A 23,377-nucleotide genomic window follows, 5' to 3' on the forward strand; every position below is an offset into this window, starting at 1 on the left:
ATAGTAAAAGGATCAGCAGTTTGGTTGGGTGCAGTGGCTCACATCTACAATCCCAGCACTTTGGGAGGCCGAGGTGGGCGGATCATGAGGTCAGGAGTTTGAGACCAGCCTGGCCAACATGGTAAAACCCCGTCTCTACTAAAAGTACAAAAATTAGCTGGGTGTGGTGGCGGGCACCTGTAATCCCTGCTACTCGGGAAGCTGAGGCAGGAGAATCGCTTGAGGCAGGAGGCAGAGGTTGCAGTGAGCTGAGATCACGCCATTGCACTCCAGCATGGGCGACGAGCAAAACTCCATCTCAGAAAAAAAAGGATCAGCAGTTGTGGAGAGAGAGATGAGAGATGAATGGGCAGAAACAAAGGATTTTTAGGGCAGCGGAACTATTCACTGTGATGCTGTAATGGTGAATACATGTCATTATGAATCTGTCTGATCCCACGGAATGTACACCAAGAGTGAACCCTGATGTAAACTATGGACTCTGGGTAATATGTCAGTGTAGGTTTATCAGCTATAACAAACTTACCAGGGAAGAAAAGAGAGGGGAGTCGGGGAGGGAGGAAGGTTAATATTTGTTACAAGAAGGAAAGGGAAGCTGAGTGGTACTAGCACAGCTCCCAGGATTCTGGTTTCATTCCAGGTAGGGCCAGGACACATACAGCCTGAGCCCCTGCGAAGTGCAGGATTGCTACAGCTGAGTCTCCTGCATGAAGAGAGCTGGAAGCTGGAAGGGGACTAGAGAACCCCTGCCAATCATGCTGGGGCAGCCGCAGGGAAATGTGGTGTTTGACCAGGGAAATGGATAGGGCGAAAAAGACATCCATGAAAAATTCCCAAACCTGGGCCACATACAGATGTGTGTAGCCTGAATTTTTGTTACCAGCATGCTGAAGGGCCACAAGCTGAAAAATTAACATAAAGATTGGCCCAGACTGGTGAAAGCTCCAGAGCCTTGTGGAAACCAATGCAGTCCATTAGATTGCAGCACAAAGAGGTATAAATAGGACCTATGGAAGAGAAGAGACCAGAGAGAATGAGCAGGTCCAACATGTGTCTGAGAAAAGTTCCTGCAGGTTAAAATAGAAGGAATGGGTGGCACACAATATGGAAGATGCAAAGACAGAGAATTTTCCAGATTGAAAGATATGTGCCAGTGTGGTGGCTTATACCTGTAATCCCAGCACTTTGGGAGGCCAAGTTGGGTAGATCACTTGAGCTCAGGAGTTTTAGACCAGCATGGGCAACATGGTGAAACCCTGTCTCTACAAAAGAAATAAAAAATTAGGCATGGTGGCACATGCCTGTATCCCAGGTACTCAGGAGGCTAAGGTGGGAGGATCACTTGAGGCCAGGAGGTTGGGGATGCAGTGAGCTGTGATCACACCACTGCACTCCAGCCTGGGTGACAGAATGAGACCTTATCTCAAAAAAAGAAAAAAAAAAAAAAAAAGAATCATCTAACTGAAGAAACGTACTGGGGATAAAGAAAACATATCTGGCCGGGCGCGGTGGCTCACGCCTGTAATCCCAGCACTTTGGGAGGCCGTGGCGGGCAGATCATCTGAGGTCAGGAGTTCGAGACCAGCCTGACCAACATGGAGAAACCCCATCTCTACCAAAAATACAAAATTAGCCAGGCGTGGTGGCGCATGCCTGTAATCCCAGCTACTCGGGAGGCTGAGGCAGGAGAATTGCTTGAACCCGGGAGGCGGAGGTTATGGTGAGCCAAGATTGCTCCATTGCACTCTAGCCTGGGCAACAAGAGCAAAACTCTGCCTCAAAAAAATAAAAGAAAAGCATATCCATTGCTAGATAAACTATAGTGAAACTGCAGAACATGAAAGACAGAATTGTGAAAACAAAACAGCCAGATATGATCCAGCAATTCCACTACTGGGTATATACCCAAAGGAATTGAAATCAGTATGCTGGGCAGGGCATGGTGGCTCACACCTGCAATCCCAGCACTTTGGGAGGCCATGGAGGGGGGATCACTGGAGGCCAGGAGTTCCAAACCAGCCTGGCCAACCTGGTGAAAACCTGTCTCTACTAAAAATACAAAAATTAGCTGCATGCGGTGTGGCACGCCTATAATCCCAGCTATTCGGGTGGCTGAGGCATGAGAATCGCTTGAACCCTGGAGGCAGAGGTTGCAATGAGCCGAGATGGTGTCACTGCACTTCAGCCTGGGCGACAGAGCTAGTCTCTGTCTCCAAAAAGAAGAAAGAAATCAGTATGCCGAAGAGATATGTGCACTCACATGTTCATTGCAGTACTGTTCACAATAGCGAAGATATGGAAACAACCTAAGTGCCCATCAACGGATGAATGGATTTTTTAAATGTGGTACATTTACACAATGGAATACTATTCAGCTTTAAATCAAAAACAGGACATTCTGTCACTCATGACAACCTGAATGAACTTAGAGAACATTATGTTAAGTGAAATAAGCCAGGCATAGCGAGACAAATACCATCTGATCTCACTTATATGTAGAATCTAAAAAAGTCAAACTTATAGAAGTAGAGAGTAGAAAGGGAGTTACCAGATACTCGGTGGGGGTAGAGGGAGGTTGACAGGGAAAAGGGGAGACATTGGTCAATGGGTATAAAGTTGCAGTTAGGAAGAATAAGTTCTAGTGTTCCGTTGCACAGCATGGTGACTATAGTTAATACTGTATATTTTAAAATAGTGAAAAGAATTTTAAATGTTCCCACTACAAAGGAATGATTTTTTTTTTTAAAAAAAGGAATAGCCTGACAAAGACAAGGCAAAAAAGAATATGTATATATAATATATATATATTTGAGATGATAGATATGATAATTACCCAGATCTGATCATTCCACAATGTGTACAGGTATCCAGACATCACATTGTATGCCGTAAATATGTACAATTATTATTTGTCAATTAAACAAAACCAACCAGAAGTTGAAGAGATTGCTTACAAAGAAAGTTAGTCAAACCACCAGCATACACTTCCTGAACCACAATAGATGCCTTAAGACAAGAGGAAGAGAAATTTTAAAATGCAACCATAGGCCAGGCTCAGTGGCACGTGCCTGTAATCCCAGAACTTTGGGAGGCCAAGGTGGGCAGATCACCTGAGGTCAGGAGTTTGAGACCAGCCTGGCCAACATGGTGAAACCCCGTCTCTACTAAAAATACAAAAATTAGCCGGGCGTGGTGGCGTGCACCTGTAATCCCAGCTATTCAGGAGGCTGAGGCAGAAGAATCACTTGAACCCAGGAGGCAGAGGTCGCAGTGAGCCGAGATTGAGCCACTGCACTCCAGCCTGGGTAACAGAGCAAGACTCCGTCTCAAAAAAAGAAAAAAAAAAGATGCAATTGTAAAGTTGGAATTGTATTCCCAACTAAACACTCATTCACAGGTGAGGGCAAAAATAATATTTTAAAAATAAAGATCAGGACAGAAATTAATGAAATGAACAGAAAACCAATAGAGAAAATCAACAAAACAAGTTGGTTCTTTGAAAATATTAGCAAAATGGGCAAACCTTTAGCTAGAACGACAGAGAAAAAAGACACAAATTACTAAAATCAGGAATGAAAGAGGGCATATTACTACCAAACTTACAGGGAATTAAAAAAAGATATTGTAAGGGAATACTATGAACAGTTGTTTGCCAAAAAATTAGACAACTTAGCTAAAGTGCACAGATTTCTATAGCTTACTAAACCAAGTATTTTTCCCAGTTGTCTTTTTTTGTGTGTCAAAATCATCAGATGACAACAGAAATGAACAATTGAGGCCTCTAAAGCTGTTCTCTTTCAGCTGACAATGTAGGGAGCTAGAACTTGAGTCCTCTGACATGATTTTGAGTTGAATGGAACCTTCACATTCCTTCCAATCCTCTTAAATTTGTTAAGCCATCCCAAAACAGAAAATTCATTTTTCCCCAATAAAGCACCAGAGAAATCTGGTCACTGACCTCCAGACAGACGGTAAGAAAAGTGGGCCTAAGGCCGGCATGCTGGCTCACGCCTATAATCCCAGCCCTTCGCGGGGCCGAGGTGGGCGGATTGCCTGAGGTCAGGAGTTTGAGACCAGCCTGGTCAACATGGCGAAACCCCCTCTCTACTAAAAATACAAAAATTAGCCAGGAGTGATGGCATGCACCTGTAATCACAGCTACTTGGGAGGTTGAAGCAGGAGAATCATTTGAACCCGGGAGGTGGAGGTTGCAGTGAGCCAAGATCACGCCATTGCACTCCAGCCTGGGCAACAAGAGTGAAACTCCATCTCAAAAAAAAGAAAAATGAAAAGCTGGCTTAAGACCTGGGGTGCAGAGGGATTTTTACCTCATCCACATGAGCAAGTTGCTTACCTTGTCACCACAAACCGCACAGAGGGCTTTCATCTGGAGTCCCCAGCCCACTGTCTGCACAATCAGGGCTGGAATCTCATTTCTCTGGCTTATTTCCCAAGGCTGTTCTATTCACCTCAGCTACGGGAAATCTGGCTATGTATCTTTTGGCAGGTAGCTGTGGTGTCTTGTCAGAAGAAAAACAGTAGCAATGAAAATGTCAGATTTTTGTGCTAAGTTCCCTTAAATATTGCCCAACACCAAACTTTTAGTGAGCCAGCCCGTTCATTCATCCAGCAAATATTTATTGAGACTCTGTTATATGTAAGATGTTACATTAGGAGATACAGGTATATAGGGAAATCTCATGTAATCAAGGCAGATTAAGGTCTAATAAGGTTGGAGATTAAAGTGAAATAATTTTAAGGGAAAAAATGTAAGTACCATAAACCATATAAAGTTTTAATTCTGTGGATCACAACCTAATAATGGTCATGAAGTCAACTTAGTGGGTTTGTTATCACTTTTTAAAAAAAAATTGAAGTATAACAAAATATTGCAGTGCATATCTTTATGGATATTTCGTGAAATTTTTGTTTGCTATATTGTTATTTATATTGGAGTTGCAGTGTTAAATGTTTTTAATGTGGGTTACAATCAAAAAATATGAAAAGGTAGTTCAAACATGCTTCAGAAAAATCCAGAAGCTTGCAGACGAGAGGTGACTTTGGAGAGTTAGAATTTTGACAAGTGAAAATGGGTAATGAGAGGAAAAAGTGGAGAGCAGAGGCCGGTCGCAGTGGCTCACACCTGTAATCTCAGCACTTTGGGAGGCCGAGGTGGGCAGATCATTTGAGCTTGGAGTTGGAGATCAGCGTGGCCTACATGGTGAAACCTTGTCTCTAGTAAAAATACAAATATTAGCCAGGCAGGGTGGTGGGCTCCTGTAATCCCAGCTACTCAGGAGGCTGTGGCAAGAGAACCACTTGAACCTGGGAGGGGGAGGTTACAGTGAGCCGAGATTGCACCACTGCACTCCAGCCTGGGCTACAGAGTGAGACTCTGTCTCAAAAAAAAAAAAAAAAAAAAAAGTGGAGAGCAGAGAGAAGTGGGCCTCCAAGCCTGGCATCAGGAATGAGAAACTGAGAACTACCCAGCAACAAGGAAGGATTTAGGAGATGCCTAAAGAATTTTGTGTGTGGGTAGATATGGAGAGTTAAGACCTTTTGTTAATAATTAATTGTATTCCCTAATGGATTACTGATAGCTTATCAGCTCTGCTTGCCTATGTGGACTTTGACAGCTCCACCTTTAGTGTGGTTGAAAACAAGTGTGAACGCCATGATAGGCCCGGTGGTGGGGTGTCTGGTCCTGCCCGCTCTCTGCGGAGCAATCTCCTTGAAGGGTGCCTAGTTCTCCTGTGGACAGTATTGACAACTTGCCTGGAAAAGCCATGGGATTGCTCTCCAGCTTTGGTTTTAAGAGATTAACACTCCATTAGGATATTTGTTTATGGGCTTCATACCCTTCAGAGCTCTGTGTGTTGGAAGCATGCTTATTTCACTTTATCTCTGGGTGGGCTTCTCACTCCTTTTCCAGTGCTTCAACAAAAGGTGTGGTAGGGACTGGCCCCTTTCTGACAGCCCACTACAATGGGATGAGAGTCCCAAACGGATGACATAATGTCTGGAAAGCACCGAGTTTAACCAAGAGAGAAATAGGGTTATTACAAAGATGAAGGGGCTCTGAGGGAAATTGTGCAAGAGATATCATTACTTTGAAATCACTTGGAAAATAAATGAGAGGAATATCACCCTGCTCCCATACCCACTGCAGCACTGTAATTACGGGCTGAGGATAAATGAATTTTAGAAACGCCCGGGGCCCAGCTAGACTCTTCAAAAGTAATATGAAGAATCTGACCCCCTCTAGCCTGGCGAAGAGCAAGCTGCTGAGTTCTTGCCACCGGCTCCAGCGACTGTCTGCTTTCCTTTTCTCCTTAGCGCCGCCATCACGGGGGTCCTCCCCGCAAGACCTGCAGAGGGTGGGATGTTGCCCCCTTCCCTGCGCAAATTCAGTGCCGTCTGGGGACCAGTCACTAAGCCGCAACAGTTGGGCTAGAAAGTACTAAGCCGCAACAGTTGGGCTAGAAAGCCCTGCCTCCGAGCCCCCCAAGGCCCAGGTGGCAGTGGGCTCAGCTCATAGAGGAAATAGTCCTGATGTCCTGCAGAACAGAACAATGGGAGTCGAAAGGGTGGTTTATTTTCTCAAGAAATCTACATTTCCCAGGCCTGATATACATCTCAATGGGACTGTCCCACACAGGAACAGTCTCCTCGGACGTTCTTCACTCCCAAATTAACATTTCTCCCAACTTTGGGTTAGTAGGGTTCTTTAGGCGTCTGATCATTGTGGGAAGCGGTGCGGCATCAAGTCTGAAAAGTGAATATAATATGGTTTATTTGGAACTCGACCAGGAAATTTTGGTTCTTTTGGCTGGTGGAAATATACAGAAGAAACACCATCTAAGGGCACGTCCCCTTCTGAAGTACCTTTCCGAACTGGGGAGGGAAGAGAAAAGCTTTTTGGGTGAACCAGAAGTGGTAAAATCACATTCAAATAGAGTGGGTAGGACTCTCCTCCAGGGGGTGTGGGGTGGAGGCTAGGCGGTGAGAGCTTCCCGCGCCCGGGGAGCAGGTCTTCACGGGAGGTTTCCGGAGGCAGGAGGAGCCTGCGGGTCCTCTTGAGTCACGGCCGGATGAAGGGTGGGAGCGGGCGCCGACCACAGCCAGGGCCGCGAGGCGCAGGAGGGCGCAGGCTGGCCAGGTCCCCAGCCTGCCCGCCCCACGTGGCAGCCCCGGGGCCAGCGGGGCGGGCCGGGGGCGGGTCCGGCCGCTGACGCGCCGGGTATATAGCCGGGCATGCGCGCGGTGCCGGGGCCCGGGCGCAGTGAGGGGGGTCGGCGCGCGTGTCTACGCGGACGCACCGGCTGAGCTGCTTCTGCCGCCGCCGGCCGCCTGGGACCTTGCGGTGAGGCTGCGCGGGGCCGAGGCCGCCTCCGAGCGCCAGGTGAGGGCGGGGACGCCAAGGGCCGCGGGATGGGCAGCGGCGGAGGAGCCGCGCACCCCAGGCTGGGGCAGTGGGTGGGGGCGGGGACAGCCCTGCGCCGAGGACCGGGCGCCGCTCCCAGGCCACCGCTCCCGGGCACCGGCGCACGCCCGGACGTCTGGGTGGAGGCTGCACCTGGCCGCGGTGCCGCGCTGGCGAGGGGAGAGGTCAAGGCGCGGCCCGTCCGCCTGGAGGGTGCGGGATGCTAGAGCCGCAGAAGGGTGCCCAGAGCGTGGGTCGCCGCGCCGAAGGCTGAGCCAGGCTACCGGAGCCCTGACGCGGACACGGACGCAGAACGCAGACAGTAGGTGGCCAATCCGAGGGGCGGCTCTTGGGGCGGCTCTATGGGGCTCTGGGGTCTGGACTTTGCTTTTCAGGAGCTGCGTCCCCGGGCCCCCGCCGGTCCATCTCCCCTCTGAAGATACATGTACCCAATCTTGCGGCTGAGCGAATCTCCAACCTGGCTTGCCCACGAGGATGGCTTTCTGTCTATTTTTGGTCCTTAAAGACCAAGTTAGGTGGTCGGGTTCAGGCTGCCCCCTCTTGGTGGGTGAGGGCAGTGGGACAAAGTCGCCATCCGAGCAGTTTCATCATCTGATCCTGAGGTCCAGTTGAGCCGGGAAAATTTCCTCAGCTCTGGACTGGGGGTTCACTTTTGAGGATCTGGTGCTTGCCAGGGCCTGGGTTCCAAAGACAGGCTTCTCTAAACAGTTAAAGGGCTCGGCTGTACAGGAGGACTCCGGACACAATTTAGGGAGTGGCTAAGTGCTCTCTTGTGGCCCGAATGGAAGCGTGGGGGTAGGAGCAGCTTTGACCTGACCCTTCTTCCTGGAGCAAGCCTGGTTTGGGTTTATGGCTTTAGTGGCCCTCCCCTAGGAGCCCCAGGCCATTGGGACGGCTGTGCTCCTGCCAAGGAGTGGCCTGGGAGTTAGCCCTGGCCTCTGTCCCTGCTCTGCTCTTAACCGGCCCTGTGACCTTGGGAGGGTCAGGTCAGTAACACGGCCAGACTAGATCTCCTTATCCACAGCGTATACAATTCCGTAATCCTTACCTCTTTTTTTTTTTTTTTTTTTTTTTTGAGACGGAGTCTGGCTCTGTTGCCCACGTTAGAGTGCAGTGGCGCGATCTCGGCCCACTGCAACCTCCGCCTCCCGGGTTCAAGAGACTCTCCTGCCTCAGCCTCCCGAGTAGCTGGGACTACAGGCGCGTGCCACCATGCCCGGCTAATTTTTTGTATTTTTAGTAGAGACGGGGTTTCACCGTGTTAGCCAGGATGGTCTCGATCTCCTGACCTTGTGATCCGCCCGCCTCAGCCTCCCAGAGTGCTGAGATTACAGGCGTGAGCCACCGTGCCCGGCCTATCCTTACCTCTTAAAACACAAGTCCTAAATATGGACCAGAACTTGTCCATATACATCCTTGGATGCACATCCCCTGGGACGCAGCTCCTGAAAAGCGAAGTCCAGACCCCGGAGCCCCATGGAGCCACCCCAAGGATATGCATCCTTCGTAAAGCAAGAGAAGGGATGTCCAGAATCATAACTTAGCAGCTGGAATTAAAAGCCACATGTTCCTTTTCCTGGTGGAGGCTCAGAGAGGTGAGTTTCCCATCACCTGTGTGGTAGCCAGGAGATAGGCAAGTGGTCCTCTTGCTGGGGTTGGTTGGCAGGTAAGACTAGAGGGCACCAGACAGTGGAAGGGGGTCCTCTGGATACTGTCTCTTCCCAAAGGGCAGGCCAAAAGCAAGTTCTTGCTTAATTTATCATTTGTTACTCATCTGGCCTCTGGAGCCTTGAGGGAGGGCAGTGCTGAGCGGGAGATACCATCCAGGTTTTGACTGACAGCTGGCCAGCCAGTGCAGAGGCTAGAGGAACTCACTGACTTGAGGACTTGGGGGCTGGGGCAGTTGCATCATTGGCCTTGTAATTTAGGCCAGAGTAAGAATTTTGGGCTCTGGGACTCTTAGCCTGTGGATGTACATTGCCTGGTCTGTGCTGGGCTCTGCAGTGGCCACCGTGGCGGGTGCACGCAGAAGGCCTGGCTCCCACCCTTCCAGTGCAGACTCTTAGGGGAGAAACAGCATCCACGGATGAAGAACAAGATAGCAACACGAGAGAAGCCTCTGTGCTGTGCACAGTTCAGTTCAGAGAGCGGGCATCCTTGAAAGGCCGGAATAATTCTGGCCTTTTGAGATAGGTGGGTCTCTGTTCAATTCCTGGCCCCGTCACTCTCCAGCAGTGAGAAATTTCTTAACTTCTGTTCTCACCAGCTTGCAGGATGTCGTGATTTTACCTGGAATATAGTAGAGGGCTGCTTGTCATCATTCTCATCGTCATAATTTTTGTGGGGTGGAGTGGGTTATTTAGGGGTCCCAGAGGCTGATAGTTGGGTTGGGTTGTAGGAATGGTGTGAGCCCAGGCATAGGGTTGATTCATCTCTTCCTTGGCAACATGGATGCAATTTCCCTGCCCTTCTGGGAAGGACACTTTTCTGTGGCCTGCCAGGGATAGTCCCACAGATCAATTGGGCAATCTTAGGGAAAACAAACTTTTTTCTACCTTTGGTTCTGGGACCTACTCTGATTTCTTCAGAGAAGAAGTGCTCCTTCTCTGGGCTGATGGTAGGAAGGAGTAACAATGCCTGTGTGTGCCTGGGTGGTGCATGTGTGCTTGTGTGTGTGTGCACGTGTGTGCACATGTGTGTGTGCGTGTGTGTAGGGTATATATCACTCACAGGACTGGTTCTGTTTTTAAACTCTGCTTACCTTCTTCCTCCTTCCTTACCTGCTCACACCCTGCACTATTCCAAGAGGGAACTCAATCCCTGTCCAATATTTGCAGAATCGTGCGGTTTACACAGTAGTGTTGTGAATAGATTGTGCGTGCCTGGGAACCAGGACCTCCCTCTCCCCACTGTGTCAGGATAATAGCCTGCCTGCACCTGACCTGGCCAAGGTAATGCTCCGCCATGTTGTTGAGCCCCAGAACCATGGAATGTTGACCGGGGGACTTTGGTGATCTTGGAGTCCAGCCCCTTTATTTTACAGTGAAAGAAACTGGATCCAGGGAGGTGAATTGGTTGCCAGTGGCCAAGAGACTTGATGGAGAAGACCAAAGAAGGGTTCTATTTTTGATCCTAAATGTGATTATGAAATTGCTGACACCTCCAGTCTTTGCTTGGAAACTAGAAGAGGAAGGGGCCATTTGTCCCTGTGCTTTTTGAGGGAGGGGGTGTTAGTTTCTTCTGGAGAAGTCTCTTACTCTTTCCAGACTCCCTGGAGACATGGGAGGCTGGGGAGTGAGCAGGGAAGGGGCCTGCTGCTCAGCCCAGCCGGGACTCACCGGGTGTCTGCAGTGGGGCTTCTCTGACCTCCAGGCTGGTGGGCTGGTGAAATGCCAGGAGATAAGGAGTCCAGAGTCCACCCCATCGACTGTCGCCAGCCAGGGCCTCCTGCCCACCTAGGGGACAGGAGGGCAGGCTCTAGAACACAGGGTCACGAAGCCCCACTATCTTGTTCCCCCCACCCCACTACCATGGGCATTAAACCTCTCAGGGGGCCCCTGGTTGGGCCTGGCAGAGGCAGAGATGCAGAGGCTGGGCCCTCTGACCTGCACAAGGAAAAGAGGCCGGGGAAGCCACAGAACTGGCCTGCCCAAGGGAGCCCAGAGTGCCCAGCCATGGGAAACCGAATTCTCTGCCTTGGCAACTGGAGATCGGACTGTTGCTAGAACTCCTAACCTCCCTCCAAGGGCAGGCCCCAGAGAATCTTGGGGCTTGGTGGAATGAGAAGGTGACTGCCCTACATTTGTTACCATCGAGTTCCTAATGGCCCTCTTAGGCAGCGCACTCAGTATTAGTAGTTAATAAAAAAAAAATCAGATAAAAGTTGGAAATCTAAAAAAAAAAATACATGTCTTAAATCATTTTTATTTATTTATTTATTTTCGAGACGGAGTCTCACTCTGTCGCCCAGGCTGGAGTGCAGTGGTGCGATCTCGGCTCACTGCAACCTCTGCCTCCTGGGTTCAAGCAATTCTCTGCCTCAGCCTCCCAAGTAGCTGGGATCACAGGTGACTGCCATCACGCCCGGCTAATTTTTGTATTTTTAGTAGAGATGGAGTTTCACCATGTTGGCCAGGCTGGTTTTGAACTCCTGACCTCGTGATCCACCCACCTCGGCCTCCCAAAGTGCTGGGATTACAGGCGTGAGACACTGTGCCCAGCCAAATCATATCTTTTATCTTTTTTTTTTTTTTTTTTTTTTTGAGACAGAGCCTTGCTCTGTTGCCCAGGCTGGAGTGCAGTGGCACGATCTCGGCTCACTGCAAACTCCGCCTCCCGGGTTCAAGCCATTCTCCTGCCTCAGCTTCCCTAGTAGCTAGGATTACAGGTGCCCATCACCACGCCTGGCCAATTTTTGTATTTTTAGTAGAGACGGGGTTTCACCATGTTGGCCAGGCTGGTCTCCAACTCCTGACTTTGTGATCTGCCCGCCTCAGCCTCCCAAAGTGCTGGTATTACAGGCGTGAGCCACTTGCACCCGGCCCGTTTATTTTATCTTTAAAACATGTATGTATTTTTATTCACCAAAACTTTGATTTAGGGCCAAGCCCTTTCCTTTGAGTCTTTAGATCCTTTATTTAGACTACTTAGAAATTGTTTGTATATAAAAATCATACTTAAATGTATTACCTGTAATTTCTCATTTCCTTCATTTTATTTATTTTTTTTTCCTACTAGGCTCCGTATTGACATAGTTGAAAAATCAAAACAGCAAAACCTTGTCTTCCCCCAGCTTTTCAATAAATGCTCCAAGGTAACATTTTAAACATCATTCAGCACCTTGCTTTTTTCACCTAGCAACTATATTAAGATCTTTTCCATATCAGCACATAGAATGCTTTTAGCATTCTCTGTCATAGTTGTGTAGTATTCCATAGTATGGAAGTGTCATCTTTTTTAACCAACGCACATATCACCCTGTCTGCACTTCTGTTTGCTGAATATATCTGTGAACTGGGATTGCTGGGTAAAAGGTTAAATCTGTTAATTAGCTTTCACTAAATAAAAAAATGAAGCGAAGACGAGATATTTGCAAAACAGCCATGTTCAGAATCCAGTTACTGCTTTTATGTACATACCTAGTTTAATTTCAGCTTTTTATTATTTTTCCATTTGCAACAAATCTTTCTAGATGAGTAATTCTCAAACTTTTTGATGCTAGGACCCCTTACATTGTCTTTTATATATGTGGCTATCTGTATTGATAGTATATTAAAAAAAAATTATTTTTTGAGACATGGTCTCACTATGTTACCCAAGCTAGTCTTAAACTCTGGCTTCAAGCGATCCTTCTGCCTCAGCCTCAAAACTGAGAAATTTTAAAATAGTTATTTATTCATTTAAAAAACAAAAATAAGGCGATTACACGTTAACATAAAAAAAAATGTTTTGAACGGACGCAGTGACTCACACCTGTAATCCCAGCACATTGGGAGGCCGAGGCAGGCGGATCACAAGGTCAAGAAATCCCGACCATCCTGGCCAACATGGTGAAACCCCGTCTCTACTAAAAATACAAAAAATTAGCTGGGCGTGGTGGCACACGCCTGTTGTCCCAGCTACTCTGGAGGCTGAGGCAGGAGAATCACTTGAACCTGGGAGGCAGAGGTTGCAGTGAACCAAGATCATGCCACTGCACTCCAGCCTGGTGACAGAGCGAGACTCCGTCTCAAAAAAAAAAAAAGTTTCATGAAAAATAACTATATTTTCCAAAATAAAGTAGTCAGAAGAATGGCCTTGTTAGCATATTTTTAGAAATTTCAGGATTTTAAAATGATTATTTATTGGATGATAATGAGATAACAGATTATAATAGGTGTAACTTAAATTTGCTGTTAAGAAGTCAGTTAAAAGTTCTGAGAACAAATTGAGCTAATCTCTGAGACCACCTATGTATTATGTTATACCCTAAACTTCTACCTTAGAAATTTCTCAAAAACTCAAGATGACACAGGTACATGTCACATTTCATGTAGCTTCTGAAAAGTGAGAGTGAAAAGCTTTTAATTTTTGTATATTAAAATAAAAATAGTCTTTTACTTCAGGGACCCCAGGTGTCATATAAGACAGTAATTTCAGAATTACTGTTCGAGATCACTTAGCTTAAATTTCTCAGAAATCAGACATTTTTCTTTGCATTTATTCTTCAGGGTTTTTTGTTTTTGTTTTTGTTTTCTTGTTGTTTTTTTTTCCAAAGCAGAGTCTCTCTCTGTCACCTAGGCTGGAGTGCAGTGGCGCAATCTCACTGCAACCTATACCTCCCAGGTTCAAGTGATTCTTCTGCCTCAGCCTCTCAAGTAGCTGGGATACAGGCACGCGCCACCGCGCCCAGCTAATTTTTTGTAATTTTAGTGGAGATGGGGTTTCGCCATGGTGGCCAGGCTGGTCTCAAACTCCTGAGCTCAAGTGATCCACCGGTTTTGGCCTCCCGAAGTGCTGGGATTAAAGGTGTGAGCCACTGTGCCTAGCCCTCAGTTATTTAAATAAATCATAACCATTTAAATAAATAGAACCTGCATAAAGAGGTTTGGGAATAGGCACAGCTGGCTGTTGGCATGGGAACCCTCAATGATGACAGCAGGTGGTGGGGTTGGGGGGGGGTTGGCCACCTGGCGAGGGGCCTGTTGGCTGCAGGGAGGGACTGGAGACCTGGTGGCCTTGAGCAGTCCAGTGGCGGTCAGCTAAGAGAGCTGCTGAGTACCATCTCCGTTCCCGAGATGCTTGTGAAATGTGTGAGGAGCTGTACGTGTGTGGAAAGTCATATGCAGGATGGCCTTCCTGAAGCTGCAGCAAGTGGAACAGAGGAGAGGTACTTGGTGAGCCCAGAGGAGGGAGTGACAGGAGGTGACAGAGAAGGCTTCCTGGGGAGGGACCGAGCCACATCTTGAAAGCTAGGAAGGGGGAGAGAGGGCAGGTTCCTGGTAAGGAGAGCCGTGTGAATGCCGGTAGGATGGTGCACGTGGCCCAGAGTGGCTGATGAGAGGGAGCAGCAAGTGAGGTGGCTGGAAATGTACGTTGGGTCTAGGAGTCTTGAATGGCTCGGGGATCTAAGGTACGAGTGTTCTCTTGGAACTCAAAGCTGTTTCCATATCGGAGACTTGCCAGCAGCCCTCTGTCTTGGGGTGCAGCCTGCCAGCCTGCTCTTTTTTTTTTTTTTTTTTTTTTGAGACAGGGTCTCACTCTGTTGCCCAGGCTAGAGTGCAGTGGGTATGATCTCAGCTCACTGAAACCTCCCCTCCTGAGCTCAAGCGATTCTCCCATCTCAGCCTCCCAGGTAGCTGGGACTCCAGGTGCACACCACCACGCCTGGGTAATTTTTGTGTTTTTAGTGGAGATGGGGTTCCACCATGTTGGCCAGGCTTGTCTGGAACTCCTGACCTCAAGTGATCCACCCGCCTTGGCCTCCCAGAGTGCTGGGATTACAGGCGTGACCCCCCGCGCCTGGCCAGCCTGCTCTTTTCTGGAGTAACTCCATGTCCCCACGTCCATGTCCTCTGTACCAGTCCACTTCCTCCAGCCTCCTGCCGCCTTCCTTAGTCCTCAGAAGCATCTAGCAGCCTCCTTTCCAGTCTGAACACAGCCCTTGAAAGTCTCTCCCAGAAACTGTAATAGATGTGATTAACTATACACAGAATTCCCCCAAACAATTGTTTGGTATTTTTGTCAACTTTATTTCCTTCTGATTATTAAAAGTAATGCATGCATATTGTAAAGTGCAAAAAAGTGGGGGAAAATCAATAATCCTGCTGCAGTCTCTGTTTAAATATTGGCATATTTCCTTACAGTTGTTTTTATTTTTTGTGGGGAGGGGATACAATTGGCTATCTACACCCATCTTACCTTGACATCAAAATTTCTCCCTAAGCATTTATTCTGTCTTATGGCTGTATCTTTTTTTTTTTTTTTTGAGATGGAGTCTCACTCTGTTGCCCAGGCTGGAGTGCAGTGGCACAATCTCGGCTCACTGCAACCTCCGCCTCCTAGGTTCAAGCAATTCTCCTGCCTCAGCGCCCCCTAATAATAGCTGGGATTACAGGCATGCACCACCATGCCCAGCTAATTTTTGTGTTTTTAGTAGAGGCGGGGTTTTGCCTTGTTGGCCAGACTGGTCTTAAACTTGACCTCAGGTGATCTACCCGCCTTGGCTTCCCAAAGTGCTGGGATTACAGGCATGAACCACTGCACCCGGCGATGGCTGTATCTTAGTTTGCTTAACCATTTCCTTTTATTTTAAACTTTTCTTTTGAACTAATTTTAGATGTACAGAAGAGTTGCAAAAATATAGCAGAATTCCTTTATATTCCTCACCCCAGAGTATAATTATATAATCAGGGGCAGGAAATCAACATTGGCATAACACTGTTAACTAAAATGCAGGCCTTATTTAAATGTCACCAATATTTTCACTAATGTCCATTTGCTGTTTCCAGGATCTGATCTGGGATCCCACACTATTTAGTTATTTGTCCTTAGTCTGCTGCAATCTGTGGCAGTCTCTCCCTCTTTTCTTGCTAGAATGTTGGAACGCAAAGTGATGTTGCATTCTTTAGAGGTATTCATCATGTCACAGTTTTTTTTGTTTTGTTTTTGTTTTTTAATTTTGAGACAGGGTCTCTCACTCTGTGCCCAGGCTTGGAGGGCAGTGGTGTGATCACGGCTCACTGCAGCCTCCACCTCCCAGTTTCAAGCGATTCTCCTGCCTCAGCCTCCCAAGTAGCTGGGATTACAGGCATGAGCCACCACACCTAATTTTTTTTTTTTTTGTATTTTCAGTAGAGATAGGATTTCACCATGTTGTCCAGGCTGGTCTTGAACTCCTGAGCTCAAGTGATCCACCCACCTCAGCCTCCCAAAGTGCTGGGGTTATAGGTGTGAGCCACTGCACTCGGCCATGTCGGAGTATTTTTTTACTGGTGATATTTATCTAGATTACTTGGTTGGTGTCTGCTTGATTTCCACACTGAAAAAAGGTGGGTTTGTTGTTGTTGTTGTTGTTTTACAAAAACTGAATGGGGCCAGGCACGGTGGCTCACACCTATAATCCTAGCATTTTGGGAGGCCGAGGCAGGCAAAGGTCGATGTCGAGAGTTCAAGACCAGTCTAGCCAACATGATGAAACCCCATCTCTACTAAAAATACAAAAATTAGCCAGGCATGGTGACATGCACCTGTAGTTGCAGCTACTCGGGAGGCTGAGACAGGAGAATCGCTTGAACCTGGGAGGCGGAGGCTGCAGTGAGCTGAGATGGAGCCACTGCACTCCAGCCTGGGTGACAGAGTGAGACAGTGTCTGAAACAAAAAACAAAAAAAAACGGAATGGATAAACTGAAAAAGTTATCTTTCTTTCCCTTTGTAGTTTCAGGAGATACTTTGAGACTATGCAAATCCTGTTTCTCCTTGTACTTTCATCCCCTAATTTTAGCATCCATCTGCAACAATGATGACTGTGATGTTTGCCTAATGATTCTCTATTTCCCTCTTGTACCTTTATTTATTGGAATTCTTTGTAAGCAAGAGCTGGCCCTACTTCCCCATTTATTTATGCATTTGGTTATTCATAATCAGATTTTGTTCTATGGGTTAAAGTTGAATAATATTTTTTGAGGCTCAAATTGTTCTAGCTTTGACCATTTTGGGAGCTCCTTCCGGTTGTCTCCTGTGTTCTTCTGGTAAGCCCCTGTTTTTTTTTTTTTTTTAGTCTTTCCTTAATTTCCTTTACTACAAAATATTCCAGGCTTATCTTGTAACTTCACTGCCCCAGCCCTAGAGTCAGGCACTTCTCCACGGAGTCCTGGTTTCCTTTATTGGAGAATGCTGTTTAGAAACCAAGGTCTGGTTGCTAGGTATGTTCATTGCTACAGCAGTTATCATTGCTTTTAGGTCCTCTCAGCAGACAAAGCTAGGAAACAGATAATTCAGTACATACCTGTATATATGTATGCTAAAAAATATGAGTTTGTACTGATAACTCTTATTCTGATCTAACCTCACAAAGTTCGTTTTATTTTAGTCTTTCCCTTTTCGTTATGACTTCTTTCTCCAGCAGTGAAAAACCCTCTCAGTCATTTTCTTAGTTGGGGTGAAGGTTATTTTCCACTGGTTTTGCTCCTATTATCGTGGCCCTGATTAACACACATTTCTACATGTGGACTATAGATTATTTGACTCAACTTGCCTTTCAGATGATAACATCTGGAGGCAGAGGCGAGTGTTTCTGATTTTAAATATTCTGTGATTCTGCACCCAGAGCTGCACTAGGATGTACTGAATGCTTGATCAGCATCTTACCTGCTTGAATACCCCATTTGGATCTGTGGCTACTCATCTACACTCTCCCTCTCTACAGTTCACGACTCTCCTGCCAATTGTATTTGTCTTAAACAATATTCTTGTCCAGTTCCTAGCTTTAGAATTCTTTGTGAGATGAGAACTGTAGCCTAATGTTAGAAGCTATAAAGCCTGCCCGGTCCAAGATCAGAAACCACTACAACTCATTTCCATACCACCCATTCTTGGTAGGCATGTGTCAGTAGAATGGATTATTGGAAGTAAACTGGAATAGGATGGAGTGCAGAGACGCATACTGCCTGGCCCTGCCACCTGTGACCAGAACTTGTCACTTCACTGCTCGGGGGAATGGAGGTCTATCAGAGCAGGCAGGTGTATTAGTATGACACACTTAGTGGCTTGAAACAACACCCGTTTATCATTTCACAATTCTGTAGGCCAGAAGGCTGAGCATTGCATGACTGGCTTCATTGCTGGAGGTCCTAGAAGACTAAACCTAGGGTGTCAGCTGGGTTTTCAGGGCCTCTGCCAGGCTCAGATGGTTGTGGAAAATTCGGCTCCTTGTGGCTATAGGACTGAGGTCCCCTGCCCCCTCACCCCTATTTTCCATTGCTGGCTGCCAGCCAGGGGCCACTGTCAGTTCCTAGAGGCCCCCATATTTCCTTTCCATGTGGTCTCCTCCATCCCCGTGATACAGCCTCTCTCCCACATTGAGTCCTGCTCATGCTTCAGCTCTTTTTGCCAAGAGGAGCCATCCTTGTAAGGGCTCACCAGCTTCGTTCTGGCCCACTCAAGGTAATTTCCCGGTCTCAGGTCAACTGATGTGGTCGGCAAATACCTGCAGGCTCACTTTTGCCACATAATGTGCCATGATCCCAGGAGTGACGTCTCATATTCATGGTTCCCGCTCACACACAGCGGTGAGGGTCACTGGAGTCATCTTAGCATTCTGCCAGCTGCAGCTCAACATGATCAGGTCTTAAGTCTGGCACCAAAGTATTTACCCATGGATCTGTGTCCCATGGTTCCCCTGACAAGTTACCAGAAACTTGGTGGCTTAAAAATGACAGAAATATATTCTTATAGTTCTGGAGGCCAGCAGTGTGAAATGCAGGTGTCACCAGGACCATACTCCTTCTGACAGCTCTAGGGGAGAATGCTTCCTTCTTTTCCCGGCTTTTGGTGGCTCCTGGCATTCCTTGGCCTCTGGCTGCAGCACTCCCATCTCTGCCTCTGTCTTCACGTGGCCTTCCCCTGTTGGTGTGTGTCTGCATGTCCAAATCTCCCTCTCCTTTCTCTTATAAAGACATAGGTCATTGGATTTAGGGCCCATCCTAAATCCAGGACAGTTTCATCTTGACGTCCTTAACTGATTTTATCTGCAAAAATCTCTATTTCCAAATAAAGTCACTTTCTGAGATTTCAGGTGGACGGTTATTTGCAGGGATAGTATTCACCCCACTAGATTCAGGATTGTGGGAAGTGTTGCTTACTAAACTCTGGTTCACAGAGCTGCCAAAGAGATTTATTTTTAGACCTAGGAGAGAAGGCAAGCTTGGCTGCTGTGGAGGCTGGGGCCCATCCTTAGACCATCTGCTCCCCTCATGGTGACACAGATCTGAAAACCAGGTGGGTCGAAGGCTGGCCTAGAGGCCCTGTGTCCTTAAGATCCAGACACTTTGCAATACAGTCAGCTCGCAGTCTCTGTCTCTGTGGATTCAATCAATCACGAATGGAAAATATTTGAGAAAAGAAACAAAACTGGCCGGGTGTAGTGGCTTACGCCTGTAATCCCAGCACTTTGGGAGGCCAAGGCGGGTGGATCACGAGGTCAAGAGATCAAGACCATCCCGGCCAAAATGGTGAAACCCCGTCTGTACTAAAAATACAAAAACTAGCTGGGGGTGGTGGGGTGCGCCTGTAATCCCAGCTACTCAGGAGGTCGAGGCAGGAGAATCGCTTGAACCCAGGAGGCAGAGGTTGCAGTGAGCCAGGGTTGTGCCACTGCACTCCAGCCTGGCGACAGAGCGAGACTCCATCTCCAAAAAAAAAAAAAAGGAAAGAAAAGAAACAACACTAACAATATAATGGTTAAAAAGAATACAAATAAACACAGTATAACAATTATTACATGCCATTTACATTGTATTGGATACTATAAGTAACCTAGAGATGGTTTAAAGTCTATAGGGAGGAAGTGCGTAGGTTATATGCAAATACTATGCTATTTTATATCAGGGAGTTGAGCAATTGTAGATTTTGGTATCCTGGAGGTGGAGAGGGTGTCTTGGAACCAATCCCCTGCTGATGCCAAGGGATGACTGTACCAGCAGCTCGCCTCGGTACAGTGAGTGACACTGTCCTGTAGGATGGGTAGGGGACAGATTGTGGTACCCCTGTGGCAAAGAGGGAAAGCTGAGGTCAGAGAGCTTAAGTAATTGCAGAGTGTTGTACTTAGAAGGGACAGCAGTGTTTGGTCCAGCAGTCTTGAAGTGTTGGGCCAGTTCCTGGGGCTAGAGGGGCTGATCCATCAGCCCCTCTCTAGCCCGAGGTGGCCTGGGCCTCACCCAGAAAGTTCTGATTCAGGACCGAGATGAGGCCTTAGTGGTGCCACTGGGTTAGGGACCCACGCACAGATGCAGTCCAAGACTGGAATCTGTTTAATACCTCCAAGTAAAGATCCTCAAAAAGGGAGCAAAAAGCACCATCCCTCCCTGCAGCACCCTACCCCCTGCCCAACTTATCAGTAAGCCTTTCCATTCCTGTTTTTTTTTTTTTAACCCCCTGAGATGGGGTCTCACTCTGTCACCCAGGCTGGAGTGCAGTGGCTCCATAATGGCTCACTACTGACTTGACCTCCCGGGCTCAAGTGATCCTTCCACTTCAGCCTTCCAAGTAGCTGGGACTACAGGCATGTACCACCATGCCCAGCTAATTATTGTATTTTTAGTAGACACAGGGTTTTGCCATGTTGCCCACGCTAGTCTCAAACTCCTGGGCTCACACAATCCACCCCCTTGGCCTCCCAAAGTGCTGGAATTACGGGAGTGAGCCACCATGCTCGGCCTTTCTAATTTTTTTTTTTTAATAGAGTCTTGCTCTGTCGCCCAGGCTAGAGTGCAGTGGTGCAATCTCGGCTCACCACAACTTCCGTCTCCTGGGTTCAAGAGATTCTCCTGCCTCAGCCTCCCAAGTAGCTGGGACTGCAGGCGAGTGCCACCATGCCCGGCTAATTTTTGTCTTTTTAGTAGAGACGGGGTTTCACCATGCTGGCCAGGATGGTTTCGAACTCCTAACCTCATGATCCACCCGCCTCAGCCTCCCAACGTGCTGGGATTACAGGCATGAGCCATCGCGCCCAGCCCTACACTTTTTTTTTTTCTCCCCGAGACAGAGTCTCACTCTGTCACCCAGACTGGAGTGCAGTGGGGCTAGGCTCACGGCAAGCTCGGCCTCCCGGGTTCACACCATTCTCCTGCCTCAGCCTCCCAAGTAGCTGGGATTATAGGCGCCCGCCACCAGGCCCGGCTAATGTTTTGTCTTTTTAGTAGAGACGGGGTTTCACCGAGTTAGACAGGATGGTCTCGATCTCCCGACCTCATGATCCGCCCACCTCGGCCTCTCAAAGTCCTGAGATTACAGGCGTGAGCCACAGCGCGCAGCCCCTAAATTTTTTTAAATGCAAGAAAACACGGCTGTATATGCCTATACTTTCAGGGCAGGAGAGGATTTTCCAAGCACGTTACTAAAAGCAGAAACTTTAAAAAGGAAAAGTATGATATATTTGACTTTACCTCTTTAAAAATTGTGTCAATAATACCAGTTAACAAAATTAAAAGGCAAACAACTAATTAGGAAGAATATTTGTAACGTGACAAAAGGTTAATATCTTGCCATATAATAAACCAATAAAAAAATGAATATATCAACAAAAATGGGCAAAGAAGGCTGGGCGCAGTGGCTCATGTCTATAATCCCCCCACTTTGGGAGACCGAGGCAGGTGGATCACCTGAGATCAGGAGTCCGAGACCAGCCTGGCCGACATGGTGAAACCCCGACTCTATTAAAAATACAAAAATCAGCCGGACGTGGTGGCACGGGTCTGTAATCCCAGCTACTTGGGAGGCTGAGGCAGGAGAATTGCATAAACCCGGGAGGGGGAGGTTGCAGTGAGCCGAGATCATGCCACTGCACTCCAGCCTGGGCAACAGAGTGAGACTCTGTCTCAAAAACAACAACCAAAAAAAACGGGCAAAGAAGAGTAACAGGCAATTTGTAAAAAGGAGTAGAAATATAAAAGTAAACCTAAAACATTGATAATCAAAGAAATGCAGATTAAAATAATTAGAAAAATAAGTAATTTTTAACCTATCAAATTATAAAGATGGAATAATTTAATACTCAGTGTTGGTGAGAATCCTATGAAATAGGCACTCATACACAGGTAGTGGGAGTATGGAACTAGTTAAATCTTGGTCAGGCACACTGGTACGTGCCTGTAGTCCCAGCTACTTGGACAGATGAGACTGGGGAGGATTGCTTGAGTTTTGGAGTTCGAGACTAGCTCGGGCAATGCAGCAAGACCCATCTCTACAAAAAAAGTTAAAAATTAGCCCACCAGGCTTGGTGGCATGTGCCTATAGTCCTAGCTACTTGTGAGGTGGGAGGATCCCTTGAGCCCAGGAGTTGAAGGCTGTAGGGAGCTATGATCCGGGCACTGCACTACAGCCTGTGCCACAGAAGTGAGACCCTGACTCTATTTAAAGAAAAAAAAAGAATAAAACTTACAACCTTGAGGGTTTCGTTTTGTTCCTTTTTGAGACAGAGTCTTACTCTGCCACCCATGTTGGAGTGCAGTGTCGTGATCTCACCTCACCATAGCCTCTGCCTCCCAGGCTCAAGCAATCCTCCTGCCTCAGCCTCCTTAGTAGTTGGAACCACAGAGGCATGCTACCATGCCCGGCTAATTTTTTTTTTTTTGGTAGAGATAGGGTTTCACTATGTTGGCCAGGCTAATCTCAAACTCCTGGGCTCAAGCCATCCACCCGCATCGGCCTCCCAAAGTGTTGTGATTACAGGCGTGAGTCACCGCGGGCCGGTGGCAGTGTTTTTCTTTTAGCCTGAGGATAGGGATCCTTGTCCATGCAGGTCTTCTGCTGGCTTTGATGGAAAGCTGAGTGTGGTATGGTATGAGCCAGAAAGGACCACTGCCTCTGCTCAGAAGGGTAGCTTCAGCAAATCATATAGTAAGCTCCTAATAAATATTTGTTGACTGTAACCCCTGAGGGCAGGGACTGCCTCCCAGCCAATTTTGTCCCTGCATCTCAGGATTCCTTTCATTCTTGGAAGATCCCTTCTGATCCTTTTCTTTGTTCCCTGCTGGGGAACAAGGAGCGAGGAGAGGAGGAGGCAGCCAGCTCACCAGAAGCACCTCATCCATCCGCACAGGGATTACTGGGCTGCTGTCCTGGAGGGACAGACCTGGACCAGCTATATTGTTTCACTTATTTTACTGGAAGCCCTAAAAGTTGTATTTGTGTGGGAGCAAGTGGGGTGGGGTATGGGGTGTGTATCTTGTTATTTG

The 23,377-nt window shown here is 47.5% G+C and overlaps 1 protein-coding gene across 2 annotated transcripts in view; it reads left to right on the top strand.

Annotated features, from left to right (window-relative positions):
• The first annotated feature begins 7,222 nt into the window (after positions 1-7,222).
• Positions 7,223-23,377, top strand: part of SLC39A14 (solute carrier family 39 member 14) — a 55,156-nt gene continuing 39,001 nt past the window's right edge. Inside the window, exon 1 of one of the 2 annotated variants that reach the window (XM_054498289.2) lies at positions 7,223-7,402. The gene's annotated coding sequence lies outside the window, so the exon portion shown is untranslated. The remainder of the gene's footprint in view (positions 7,403-23,377) is intronic. The other variant, XM_054498292.2, reaches the window with a different exon arrangement.

Source organism: Pongo pygmaeus, chromosome 7, assembly GCF_028885625.2.
Source record: "Pongo pygmaeus isolate AG05252 chromosome 7, NHGRI_mPonPyg2-v2.0_pri, whole genome shotgun sequence".
Classification (NCBI taxonomy): domain Eukaryota; kingdom Metazoa; phylum Chordata; class Mammalia; order Primates; family Hominidae; genus Pongo; species Pongo pygmaeus.